Genomic DNA, 13,706 nt, shown 5'->3' on the forward strand with positions numbered 1-13,706 from the left:
ACTACCCCCTTTTGATTGTTTATGGAACTGCAGGAATCATTCAAGCCTCCACAATAAATCTATATAATTTAAAACATGCATTAATGGTTGCAGTTTGTGCCAAAGACTAACATTACGTAAACGGTAACATGATAACTAGATTACACATCATATATTTTATGATATTCCAAAAACAATATTTTTATTTCCTGTCCAGTGTTGTAATCAATTATTTAATCCAGTAAAATAATCATGTGCATAACGGCTAATATCGCCAGTTGTGAGATGTAGAATTCTGATGTAATGGAGGGTCCGTGTCAGTTTCCCCGATTGTCGCTGGGAGGAGATATAAGGCTGTATTGCCTGGGGGAGACCTCAGCATGTCTGTTGAGCAGCACTGATACAGCCAACAGTCTGCCACTAAACACGCTTCTCTGCCTGCCGAGGATGCTGTGCAGAGGCTGGAGAGCATCGTCTGCTATGATAACAGTTAATATAATGAGCGATTACAGTTCAAATTAGCACACATTGCATGTTATAATGAAACATTTAATCATTATAGTATAGAACTGTTTCCATTGTGTTTCAGGAATATACCACATGTCTACATTTTCCTGTCTGCCACTAGGTGGACACTGGTAGAAAGAACAGTGCTGCTGCAGCAGGCATGATTTCAACAGGGAGAATGCAGTCTTGCAGCTTAGTGAAATGAACAGGGTTTAGGTCTATATATATTATTGTGTTGTTTAATTAATTATGCTTGGAAATATATGTGAATTTATATTTTGCAAAGGTCTTATGCTGATGGGATGCTGGCACATTTACTCCAAAATTCTTCCAAATGTCTTACTAATATATAACAATATAATAATTGACAATGCAGAGTAAATGTGATCCACAAACCTGCCATAAACTAGGTATCTGAAATATATTAATGATTAACAAATTACATTACTTAGTGCTGTGTTCTAAAACATACAGAGGTGTGATCTAATGAGCAAATAAAAAAAATGCCAAGACAGAATACTAAATACTCTCATGCATGTGTCCACATGTGTGTGTCCTGCCACAAACCCTGCAGGAGAGCACGTACTGCAGGTAACTTGATAACAATCAAATCCCATTCTGGTTCATTGTCTCACCTAATCTAGATTACATATTAGATTTCAGACTGCCTTCCATGGCGCTGTGCAAGTCAATATTTAATAAAATAAATAAATAAAAGAAATAGGAGGGAACAAAAGCTTGCACAATTCAGAAAATGAAGTATCCTTAATTGCTTTAATATTCATAACACTTTGGCATTAAGAGTGTGAAGGATTACAAATATCACAGTGTCAGATGAGCTGCCAAACAAGGTAGCTCTGTTCTGGAAATGAGATTCAGGCCATCTGTCTGGTGCTGGCAGGAGAAGCGGAGGTATTATGCTTGCAGAGTATCCATTAAGCATGCACAGCCTAAGTTACAAAGCAGGAGGGGTGATGGGCTGTTTCCTTTGGTCTTCCTTTGCCTATATTAAAATGCACTTGTTAACATTATTTCCCTCTGATAACCAGCACTTAAGAGCTTTATTATTTGACACCTATTTTCTCCCTACCTCCTCTTTTTTTAGGTGGAATTGTGGAGTAAGGACCGTGGGTAGCCTCTCCTGTAGTGAAGACACTCTGCTCCAGCGTCCTTTTATTTTCATTGTTCATTCAGCCTGTCATGTTGCAATAAAATAACAAGCCATCCGTTTCTGACACAATATCTTGGAGCGAGCCTCTTGATACCTTTATTGTAATGAGAAGAGAAAACAGCCAGCTGTGATCATTACACCGTGGCACAAAACCATTTTGCTGCAGCTTTTATTTGTTCAGCAATAGAGTGATGTTGCAGCGAGCCTATTTATCATTGGCTCACCATCTTTTCTTTGTTGAACACTGCTGCATTAAACATATGAAAAATATGCACATCTGCATTATATTTTTCAGGTGCTGACATGGTGCTAAAGAATGATCAGTACATCGATTTTAATAATCGCAGCGAACTTTATGTGTTGGCTACAATTATTAATCCACTTCAAGTTGACTTAAGTGACTTGATGTTTGGATGTTACAATATGGCATTTTACTGGCACTCATCTTATGGCTGTTCTATAATCAATGTACACATTGCATCTACTAAAGGTTCTGAACCATATTCTGAACCTTACTTTAGTATTTTCATGTTAAAACAATGACACTCCTTGAAAGGTTCTGTTGTGATGTAACTATACTCCAAAAATAACCTCAAAATAAAATGCTAAGGGTCTAACTTGGTTAAAAAGAGGCATGTATATGTATTTAGTGCCAATATAGGGTATGATTGAGTGTGATGTATGGATATACTGCAATGTACAAACACATAAAGATGGATTATTAATAGAATGTCTGTATAGGTGTAACGTGTTTTCTGTTGTGCTCTTCTACTGCATATTCAAATCAACTTAAGTTCAAAAGGAATAGTTGCTGTAAATGCTGAGGAATCTCGTTGTTTTGCTCTACATCTAATAATGAATAAGTACAAATCTAACTGAAAAAAAAAAAGATCTGGATGATTACATCCAACAATTTTTGGTCTAATTCCCCTGTTCTTTTACTGTACATAGTTATTCCAATTACAACAGACATTAAAATGATCATTGGTGATCTTTTATGTTCCTTTTATGTACAATGATTCACAGATGGCTATCATTTATTAATGGCGTTGAATTAATTTAAACCATTAAACATAACCAAACTAAACATATTTGGCTGGGGAAGAATTACCTATCTGCACCTCACAGTGCTTTGACTCTGAATTTGCCCCAGCATATCCCCCTGTCTATGCATATATAACATATTACAACAAAGCATGAGTAAAATTGATTATCTATGTAATATTAGCAATTCTGGCCTGGCGGCTACGGAAACAAACACATAACTAAATGAAAGTTTAAATCCCAAACCGCCAAGGAGCCACTGAGGTCCCCTTGAGCAAGCTACCATCCACACACACTGCTCTCTGGAGTCGCTTTTCATGGCTGCCCACTGCTGTGTGTTAAATGCATAGGACACATTTTTTGTTGTGTGCGCCGGGTGCTGCGCTGCAGTGTTTCACAATGACAAAAACAATCACTTTCACTTACAGTACTTACATTAACTACTGAAATACTATGAGAAAGAAACAAACTACTGAGCAGGCACAAATCTAGACTGCTTTCATGTGGAGTGCATTAGAAGATGTTTGTTTTGGAAAAATAACATACAAGCTGAATGGTATCTGCTGTTAAAACATCATCAACAACAACAACATTTATTTCTTATATACAGTATGTCTGTTATGTAATTTTTCTGGTATGGTGGGATTAAGAATGTATAAACATTATATAAATATGTCTGTTTTTGATGCATGCAAAGATGGAGTAGCACCATCCTACCTCACAGCCCTTATTACACCTCACACTGCACCTCGTATACTCCGAGCCTCCAGTACTGCTCGCCTGGTCCCTCCATCTCTGAAGGTAAAAGGAAGATATTCATCTACTCTCTTCTCTGTCTTGGCCCCTCGGTGGTGGAATGAACTTCCCCTCGAGGTCAGAACAGCTCAGTCACTGAGCACCTTCAAACGGCAGCTCAAGACCTTCCTCTTTAAAGAATATTTAGATTAAATTGTAATTTTCTTGTTGTCGAACTTTGTGTACAGAATCTACAACAGAGTGAATAAAATAGATGTTTTCATAGTTGGGGTCCTAGTGAACTGGAATTGATCTCTTCATCGATGGTAACTTAAGCACGTTGTAAGTCGCTCTGGATAAGGGCGTCTGCCAAATGCCGTAAATGTAAATGTAAATGTAGACACTGTATGAAAAAGGTCCCCTGTGTTGACAGTTATTCTACATCATTCAAACCAAGCTTCCAAACACTGTACCAGAAGTATATATTATTCAAACAAGATCCAATCTATACAACATAAATGGTAACAACACATTAAAGTGACTCAAATAAGAGAACCTAAACAGAACATGATCTGTCCCTACGGTGCTTGGGCCCGTCAATTGCTGCTTGCTGCAAATTCAACAGGCACAGTCCTGTGCAAACGCCTGCTATGAGGGGGAGACATAGCGATGTCTCATGCACTTACACTCGTTTTTTCTCTCCTCCCCATGTCTATCCCTCTCTCTATTACCCCCCTTACCTCGACACAGGGTACCAAAGCTTTTAAATCACGAAATGATCGACCTGATTGGCTGCTATCGCTCCCTATCCGCGCCAGGAGCCAATCACCTCGCTCCTCACTGGGAAGTGGGCAGATCTTTCTCCTTCTACAGCATTCCCCCTTGCAGGAAGGAGGAGGAGGAGGAGGAGGAGGGGGGTTCCTTTCTGATTGAAGAAGGGGAGAACGCTATCCCGACACTGATCTTTTTACTCAACACAAACCCCGGCCATAAATATTCACCAGTCGCTCCTGAAAACTAATCACCGCGCCGGTGTTATTACAACAAAACAACACACCAGTGGGCGCAGACTTCCCCGGTCGCGGCACTCGTGCATCCGCCACCTGCATTCTGTGCTCTTTTTTTTTTTTGTTTCCTCCATTTCCTTCTCTCAAATAAAAAAAAAAAACACACACTGATGTTTTAGAACGAGACTTCAAGGTAAGTTGCGAGATTTTAAGGTAAACGGCGTTCGTTGTCTCGTTGCGATCGCCACAGCGTTGCCGACGGGAGGAAGGTCGGCTTTGCGTCGCAGTTCAGCCGCGGATTTCGTACCTGGGCGCGTTACGACTGGAGGTGCCCGTGGGCAAAATAATAATAAAAAAAAAGTTAACGCCACCCGTACGCTGTCCTTGGCGGTTGTTTTTGGCATCAAAAGTGACCCGCGGTCCAGAATAAACATACAGATGTTCAGATAAGAGCACTGTTGTCCAATTGTCTCCTTTTGGGCGAAGCTCAAGTTAATTACGTTGCCGTTGGTAGCGACGTTTACTGTAAATGGTCAAGAAAACTGAAAATGATTAAAGATCACAGACGACTGAGGTGGAAAAAAACGAATTATTGTGTATTGATGTATGAAACGAAGCATCGCGAGCAGGACCAGTATCACTAGTTGGCGAAGCTTGATGTTCTCGTCCTGCTGTTGTCCGAGATCACTGTGTCTATGGTAGGGATCGTCTCAAAAAAAAAAAATCTCGGCGGTGAAAAAAAGACTTGTTAATTTTGAGAATTTGGGCGGCTGAATGAATGAATGAACGAACGAACGAACGCCTATGTCTGCAGCTAATCTCCAGAACACTTCCCAGCCCCGCCGGTGACGACCCGCTGTTGGTCGCATTGTGTTCCACGATTGCTCGCTAGTGGCGTGGAGCTGCCGCCGGAGTGACCGCTCTCTCCGAATTTCTCTTTTTTTTTTTTATTTTTATTTGGACCTTTCAGCGGGGGCTTGGCGGGCTGCTCTCTGGCTGCCACTGGGAGCCTTTGTTCGGTCCGTGACCGGCTGAACCCGGAGCGACAGTGCCCCGGTCGGCGAACGTCCGGCCGCCTCCAGCCCCGAATCCCGAGTGCGGCGCCGCGCAGCTTCGTTATTCGCGCCGGGTCGGCTCGTCCGCTCCGCTCCGCGCTCCGCTAGCTAGCGGCGGCTAACCATGACCTAGCCTAGCCGCATCACCTGCACCGCCTTTTCCCCCCTTCATAAAGAAGCTCCGGCGAGAGAAGCCCGAGGCTTTTTAACGCGCCGGCCGATACTCTCAGGTACGAACGTTTGTGTTTGTCTCGACTACAAAAAGTGCCACGATAAGGAAGCGTCGGGGTGGGGGACAGAGGGAGACACACGGACGGGTGACGTTGGCGGGGCTCGGGCATAACAATGCATTTAAAGTGGCCGGATAGCATAGCATGGCTACGCTGCGCATCCAGCAATAACAAACGCGCCCCTCGTGTACTCCGGCACAGACGAGCCGATGTGTGAGGGACGCGTGGACGTGGAGGGAGGCGACTGTGTCGTCGTTGTGTGATGTTAAAACTTAGAAGTTTGCGTGCCGGACGCGCGTTTGATTTGTAAATAGACGGGACGTCTTGGGTCTGCACACTTACTTGCACTCGGCTTCACGTTTGTTGGGAATAAGACAAGTGTGTGGTTGGTTGATGTAATACATATAATAAACATATAAGTGCTTTTTTTTTTTTTTTTTTTTAACCAGCCATGAACGTGAACTTCGTCATGAAGATCAGGAATTATTGGCGTTGGCTTGTAGTAACAGTTGTCATAGTTGTTGTTTCTTGATCCCCCTCAGATCTGGGGGGGGGCACCTGCTATTGAGTTGAAGTTTGAGCAAATGGAGCGCTCAGCGGCCTGTGATAGGAGCACGGTTGCGGTGGGTGTCTATACTCAGCAGTGTTGTGTCGTTCGCGAACGATTCGTTAAAAAGAACGAATCTTTTAAAGGAACGCACTGAACTGAACCCCCCCATTTCAGTTGAGCCGTGAGTCGGGAGGGAGGTGTCTTTACCCGATTCGAACTGCGCATGCGTACTCCAAAAGCCACCTTGTTACAGCCCAATCCTAACCCTACTCCTACACCTAACCAGTTACATTTAAGGCATTAGGCAGACCTGCTTTCATGTCAACCCTAACTGCTGCGCACGTCCGAACCGCGTATCCACAGGAGGGGGGCGCGTCGCCGACACCCGAATGAGCCGATCACTCTCCGGAATCATTTTCCTCCGTGGATTCAGTTTCCAGACAAACAAACCCAAAACGTTCGACTGGCAGTAATGAGACGAGAGTGAGACTCACCAGCTGTAGCAGCCACTAGGCCGGAGCGATGTTTGGAGAGAGGGGTTCACGATTCGGGAATTATTTTTTGACACGTGCATAGTTATAGCAGTACAGCATCCAGTGAAATGTTTCCTGAAGCGCTCTGTTTTGACTGGGCATAGTTCAAGTTATAGTAATAAAAATGAACGAAATAGAACAAAAGAATAAGGCTAGTAAATAAAGTAAGAGAGCTAAAATGCAAGCACAAGGGGAACACAAGACACAGACATCATTGGATCGTGGCTATAGATTCAGCTAAAATGCATTGTGCATAGATCGTGCAACGACCAGAGTAGCAGGAACAGATTGCAGAGTAGTGGTTAAATGGGCAGCCAACAACAGTGAACATTCAGATGGTCGGGGTGTGAGGTGTGGTGGCATATCCTGGTGTGTTCAAGTGTACATCGGAGAAAACGAACTGCTAAAGAAAGAATGGAATGGATAAATGATGGACAGGAGCTGTAGTAATAATGCAGGCAGCTGAATTCTGAACCAGTTGAAGCTCATGGAGACATTTTTCTGAGGTAGACCGTAAAGTCGGGAGTTACAGTAATCCAAACGAGAAGTGACAAGACTGCGAACCAGGATGGCAGTAGTATGGTGGTTGACTAGATATTACGAAGATGAGAGTATGCAGACCGGGTAATGTTATTGACACAAGATTGGAAAATATGTTACTGTGGAGGATGACACCCCGACTTTTAACCTGATGAGAGGGGGAGTCAGAACAGTTATCAATATCAGTTGAAATACTGTCAGTTTTGGATAATGTTGATTTCAGTGTTCATCACTGGTTAATTTTTGAAGAATTGAGTTACAGAATGCAGATGAGTACAGATAAGATGGTAGAGAATCCAGGGGTTGGATAATGTTCTTATACGATGAGAATACTGACTGTTTATTACATTAGAGCAGATTAAACCAGAGTAGTATGAATGAATGAATGAAAGAAAGTGAAGTGATTGTCACACGTGATACACAGCAGCACAGCACACAGTGCACACAGTGAAATTTGTCCTCTGCATTTAACCCATCACCCTGAGTGAGCTGTGGGCAGCCATGACAGGCGCCCGGGGAGCAGTGTGTGGGGACAGTGCTTTGCTCAGTGGCACCTCAGTGGCACCTTGGCAGATCGGGATTCAAACCAGCAACCGTCTGATTACGGGGCCGCTTCCTTAACCACTAGGCCACCACTGCCCCATAGTTGTGTTTGGTGTGAATTATACGGTTCTTGTAATGGACCAGTTAAATAGCATGCCAAAGGACAGGACACTTAAAACATCATGATTTATAAACGAGTTTAGTTTTTACAAAGGTGTTTGTCAAAGGAACACAGCCACGACACTCAGTTCAGGAAGATGGGTTCACACGCTCCTCCTGCCATGCACTGAATTTGGTGAACAAATCTTTTGAACGAATTTCTTGGTGGATTGAACGGATTCTAAAGATTCAGTACATCTAAAAGAACTGCCGTGCCCATCACCAATCCTCAGTAGCTCATGGATAGTAGCTTCAGTGCTTTTGTTTTCTTGTGTGTGCATTTGTTTGTTACAGCACATTTCTGTTTACTGATAAAGGCCTAAATGTTTCAAGTCATTGCACCTGATTAAAATAAAGATAAGGAAACGGTTTGTGCCTATAAGCATGAATTATCTGTGCTTTAATACTATAATGGCTTCCATCATTCTGAGAAGCTAAAGATCGATTATAAGCTGCAGACCAGACAACCGAAAGTGTTGTAAATGAAAATCTGACCATTGCCTATTGGTGGGAAGTGATTGCAAGTGGTGGCTCATCATATCATATATCTCTTACTTTAGCATCATGAACTGTGCGTAAATGTTGTTGATTTGCCACAGTGTTCTTTCCTTAGGGGAGAAAAAAAACATTTAGAACAGGAAAAAGCACAATTCTTTGCTGCTGATATGGAAGCACAGTGAGATGTGTAATCTTCTGCTTGGTTGAGTGAGACGGATAGAGACCGGGAACGGGAGTCAAGCACTCTAGCCAGCATCTATTAGTAACCATTCTTCAGTGGCTGGAGGGCATGAAAATTCTCTTCAAGAGTATAACTGGGAACCCTGCAAACCTTTGTGCAAAATCAGTGTCGCCGGATGCATCTAACGGTTCAGCTTTTCTTGTCAACTGAAAGCCTAATCATTCCTTATGCTATGCTATGTTATGTGCCATGCTGCTCTTGTTATTTCTGAGTGGCGCTTTCAGTGCATTCTTAACAGAGAATAGCTGACTCTTAACTTTTTTTTTTTTTTTTTACCCTCTTTGGTGCATGGCTGTTATTCACATGAAGCATTCTATCATCGTGCTTTTTGCCTTCCTGCACACACAGCACAACACTGTTATCTTTAGACATGTTTTTTTTTTTTTTTGTTTAATGTAATGAACAGATGCCCATGCTGTACATTGAAATGAATGGCATGGCTTGGTGGAATTGGGGTTTTCCTCTTCCTGATAATGTTTAAAAGATATTATTTTGACAATTTGAGATTTTTCTTTTTTTTAATTTTTATTATTAACAACAATTAGTACTACATTTACATTTACGGCATTTGGCAGATGCCCTTATTCAGAGCGACTTACAACGTGCTTTCAAGTTACCATCGATGAAGAGATCAATTCCGGTTCACTAGGACCCCAACTATGAATACAATCTTTTTATTCACTCTGTTGTAGATTCTGTACACAAGTTCGACAATAAGAAAGTTACAAGTTAATATAAATATTCTTTAAAGAGGAAGGTCTTGAGTTGTCGTTTGAAGGTGCTCAGTGACTGAGCTGTTCTGACCTCGAGGGGAAGTTCATTCCACCACCGAGGGGTCAAGACAGAGAAGATTATTAACAACAAATAAGAGCGTCTTCAAGTTCTCTGTCCACTATTTTCTGGGCGGTTAACATATTACACACACATACACACAGTGTGATGTTTTGAGTCATAGCCTGTGTAGAGTGTAAATTCCACTCTAAAGTTACAATTTCAGAGGTTGGCACTATAATCACAATCTGAACTACAAGGAGTTATAAGCCATTAGCGCAATCGTATTTATTACGTATATTATGTAGCTGTTCTGAACTGAAAATGAACTGGTTCTGGACATTCCCGTACGCTGTCCGTTCCGGTTCTCGGTGGTAGACTGGAGCTTGCTGTGTGGAGAAGCTAGACAGTGACCGTAGAAGTAATCTGTTTAGCGTTTTTGGCATAGCGCGAATCCATCTTTGAAGGAAGAGTGTGCTCGAAATCCACCCAAGAGAGCAATTTGGAGCCGCTGCCGCTGGGATCGTGTGAAGCAGTGGCTGAGCGAGCTGTAAATAATGTACGGTAAATGGTAGACATTTCCTACCAAGTGTCCTTCAACCTTAGGAGAGATCCCGTGTGGATACAGCTGTGCACTTTGTGCCAATACCCGGAATCTTTTGAATGTATTTAAGCAGCATCTGCATGCTAAAATGGATAGCCAGTGTTGGTTAAAGACCTGCCGTCGTTATCTGTTCCATCCCTTCCATCCGGAAATACAACCTGTCACTGCCTGTGATGCCTCAGGATTTACTCATGCTTTGTAATAGTAAGTGTCGGATCTTTCAGCCTTTGGGAAGGATTGGAATTACTGATTATGAATAAATGTGGTGGATCTTGGTCTTTATTTAGTGCAGGTTTATTGGTGCACGAGCATGCAGTGAATACAGAGAAGACGGGAAATTTTAAGCCTCATCTCAGTAAATCTTCCATGATTAGCTGTCAGATCAGATCGCTAGTGTCTGTGCCGTTTTTTTTGACGTTCTTCCACGTTTTCTTTTTCCCCTCCCATCCCATGAATCCACATGGAAGCAGTTTGATTCCAAGCAGCTGAATTGAAACGTAACACCGCGGACAAAGCAGCCATGTTTCCTTAAAGGACTCTTGATGGGGCATTCAAGTGCCGAGTACTCATTAAACTTAACAGTCTGTCAGAAGGCGCTGACAGCAAACACAACAAGCCGCCACACTTCTCCTTCTCCCCCTTCTCTTTTGTTCTTTTTTTTTTGTTGTTGTTTTCCTGTGATGTATCATGTGGTAGCGGAAGGGTAATTGGCTGTAGCAGTGGTTCGTTCGTCTGCTGTTTTAAGATATTAGGATCACACGCAGGGCACAGTGTGAGACATGACAGGACGTCCCCCCCCCCCTTCTCCTTCTCCAACGCCGAGACGTTTATCTTATCTGGACCTGGGACAGACCGTGCTGACGGCTTTCGTGCTTTTTGACAGTTTTCCCTGGCAAAACTGCAGATACGCCTTCGATGGGACGCGGGCACCTGCAAACGACAAGCTCTGGTAACATCAGTGGATTTAACTCTTGTTAATTATTAACTACATGTCATTGTTAGTGCTGCTCGTCTCGCGTGTCTCGGTTCTACTAAAATAATGTGCAGTTAGCTCTGGGAACACTTCAGTCGATTTATATTTGGACTCCTTTGTATACCTGTGTGTGTGTGTGTGTGTGTGTGTGTGTGTGTGTGCGCCTCTCAAGTGAGCCGAGGCTGAAAGCAGAAAAGCTGATAATGGAGTTGATGTGACGCTGCGAGTGTAATTATCCCTTTAACCTGTGAGAAAATGTGACATTGACTTATTGGCATTGGAGGCGTGTAGTGTTAAATGATTTTTTTTTTTTTTACAACTCTGTGCTCTTTCTAGCAGACAATAAAAATGCATTTATTGTAATGTGAACATTGAGGGTGGGTGAATATTAACAGTCGAAGTGAATTTTATTGGCAAGCGTGTAAATGCACTATCAGTTTGACGCTTAGTCAAGTAATTGATGTGAAAATCCAAGCGTAAATGATTGTCGTCCAACGTATGGCGTTTGTTCATTCAGACCTGGTAGTCTTTTGTCAAAATGTCCTTGCTTCGAGGTTGTGCTCTGGTGGGCTTTCACTTCCTCTTTGAGGAGTCTGCATGCATCTGTATCTGGATTACCTTTTTTTTGTTTCACAATGAGATGATCCAAGGCAAAGAATACCTTTGGTCTTTCTCGCGGTGTTGCCATCTCCTGTAGAGGAGAGAGAGAGAGCATCAAAACTGTCTTTCCCCGCGCTGGGCAGGATCCACGTGCCCTACCAATAACACCGGGGATACCAAGAACCCTGAAGAAATGAATAGGCAGTCGATCGGAGTACTTTATGAATAAATCGGTCAGTTGTCGTAATAAATCTGCACTGCTGTGCGAATGATGTTCTTCTCGACAGATTCTGTGGATGTCACTAGTTTCTCAGCATAGCGTATATTATGATGTATGTAATTATCGTTTGATTTCCCAGCCCCATCTCCGGGCGTAAGTGTGAAACGGCTGTCGTGGAACCTAGTGCGGCCCTACATTTCTGACTAAATAAGAGACTTGTGGGAGCCTCTCTTAAATTTCTGCAAGATGTTTGTCCCAGATCAGATGGAGTCTGGCTTTAGGAGGGGTCCTGCGGGATGGACTGGGGGGGCACATTTGTAATTTTAAAGCAAAACTGAAGCAGATGGGGGGGAAATGAAAGAGCCACAGAATCCCTGTGTTGCGCTGAGAGGGAGGGGTGTAAAAAAAACTATGAACAAACTGGCATTTGGTGTGTTTTTTTTTTTTTTAAAAGACTGTGGTTGCATTTCTCACTCGGTTCTTGTTCGCTGCGTCTTAAGACACCATATAAAGCCGCATTTGCCAGCCCCTCAGGAGAGGAGAGCAGAACTATGTGTGTGTGTGTGTGTGAGCGTGAGAGAGACAGACGGACGTTGCCGATTAGGTAAGAGATTGGCTGGCGTAATGACACGGCATGGTACTCTCGCAGCGGAAACACACACACGCGCACACACACGCGTTGCATACCAGTGTTTTTATTGCGCGCCCCCCTGCTGCTGCCTGGAGCGGTTTATGTAGTCACTCCTGTACTATTGCACCCTGTTCAGATAATGTTTCCAGGGCACACGGCTCACAGGGGAGGTGCTTACAGTTTCTTCCTGGTTTCTAAGTGCATTAGTGTGTGAGATGAGTAGGTGATATGCTGAAAAAGGCTCTAATGTTCTCTGTCTTTAGTGTTTGGGCTTCAAATGTTTCACTGATCTATTACCTTGCTGATATAGCCTATATGTTTGTTAAGGTTGAAGTGAAGTGATTGTCTCTTGTGATACACAGCACACGGTGCACACAGTGAAATTTGTCCTCTGCATTTAACCCATCACCCTGAGTGAACAGTGGACAGCCATGACAGGCGCCCGGGGAGCAGTGTGTGGGGACGGTGCTTTTGCTCAGTGGCACCTTGGCGGATCGGGATTTGAACTGTTAGGGATGTTGAAATTAATTGTATAATCGATGCGTCACGATGCAGAAGTCATCAATATTGCATCAGTGCAGTGCAGAACATAATCGATTACATCATAATGCTGTTGCTTGGAGATGTTCTGGCGGTAGTGACCGTGGTGGCCAGATTTGAGTACATCGCCGCTCTGGGTCGGAGTTTCATGCTGCGCGATGTGGCACCCGCCGGCCTTGTTCTCACACCACGGTCATTTGTTGAACTTTGACTGCGTGCCGTGCCGTATTTTCATGTGACTAGTAGAATCAAAGCGGGCTGTGTTCTTTCTACACACCTTCACACCTCAAGTCTCTGTACATTGCTGCTACCTCTGTCCTGACTAGTCTCCCAGTTCCTGCAGCTGAAAAACATCCCCACAGCATGATGCTGCCACCACCATGCTTCACTGTAGGGTGCCTTTTACTGAGGAGAGACTTCCATCGGGCTAATCTACCATGCAGGCCTGATTGATGGATTGCTGTAGAGAAGGTTGTCCTCAAAGCAGCAGACATTTTCCTGCAACCTTCCCAAGATTTGTGCCTTGAGACAATCCTGTCTCGTGGGTCTAAAGACAATTCCTTTAACTTCATGGT

The 13,706-nt window shown here is 43.3% G+C and overlaps 1 protein-coding gene and 1 long non-coding RNA gene across 3 annotated transcripts in view; one reads left to right on the plus strand and one right to left on the minus strand.

Annotated features, from left to right (window-relative positions):
* Nucleotides 1–1,241: 1,241 nt before the first annotated feature.
* LOC114798845 (uncharacterized) lies at nt 1,242–3,471 on the minus strand. Its single transcript, XR_003751129.1, has 3 exons — nt 3,419–3,471; nt 1,577–1,751; nt 1,242–1,489 (listed from the first exon to the last, which is right to left on the minus strand). It is a non-coding gene; the product is annotated as an uncharacterized LOC114798845 (long non-coding RNA).
* A 1,142-nt stretch (nt 3,472–4,613) lies between these two features.
* Nucleotides 4,614–13,706, plus strand: part of rerea (arginine-glutamic acid dipeptide (RE) repeats a) — a 122,897-nt gene continuing 113,804 nt past the window's right edge. Inside the window, exon 1 of one of the 2 annotated variants that reach the window (XM_028992728.1) lies at nt 4,614–4,636. The gene's annotated coding sequence lies outside the window, so the exon portion shown is untranslated. Of the gene's footprint in view, nt 4,637–5,617; nt 5,729–13,706 lie in introns of those variants that run through there. The other variant, XM_028992727.1, reaches the window with a different exon arrangement.

This window comes from Denticeps clupeoides, chromosome 10 (assembly GCF_900700375.1).
Source record: "Denticeps clupeoides chromosome 10, fDenClu1.1, whole genome shotgun sequence".
Classification (NCBI taxonomy): Eukaryota; Metazoa; Chordata; class Actinopteri; order Clupeiformes; family Denticipitidae; genus Denticeps; species Denticeps clupeoides.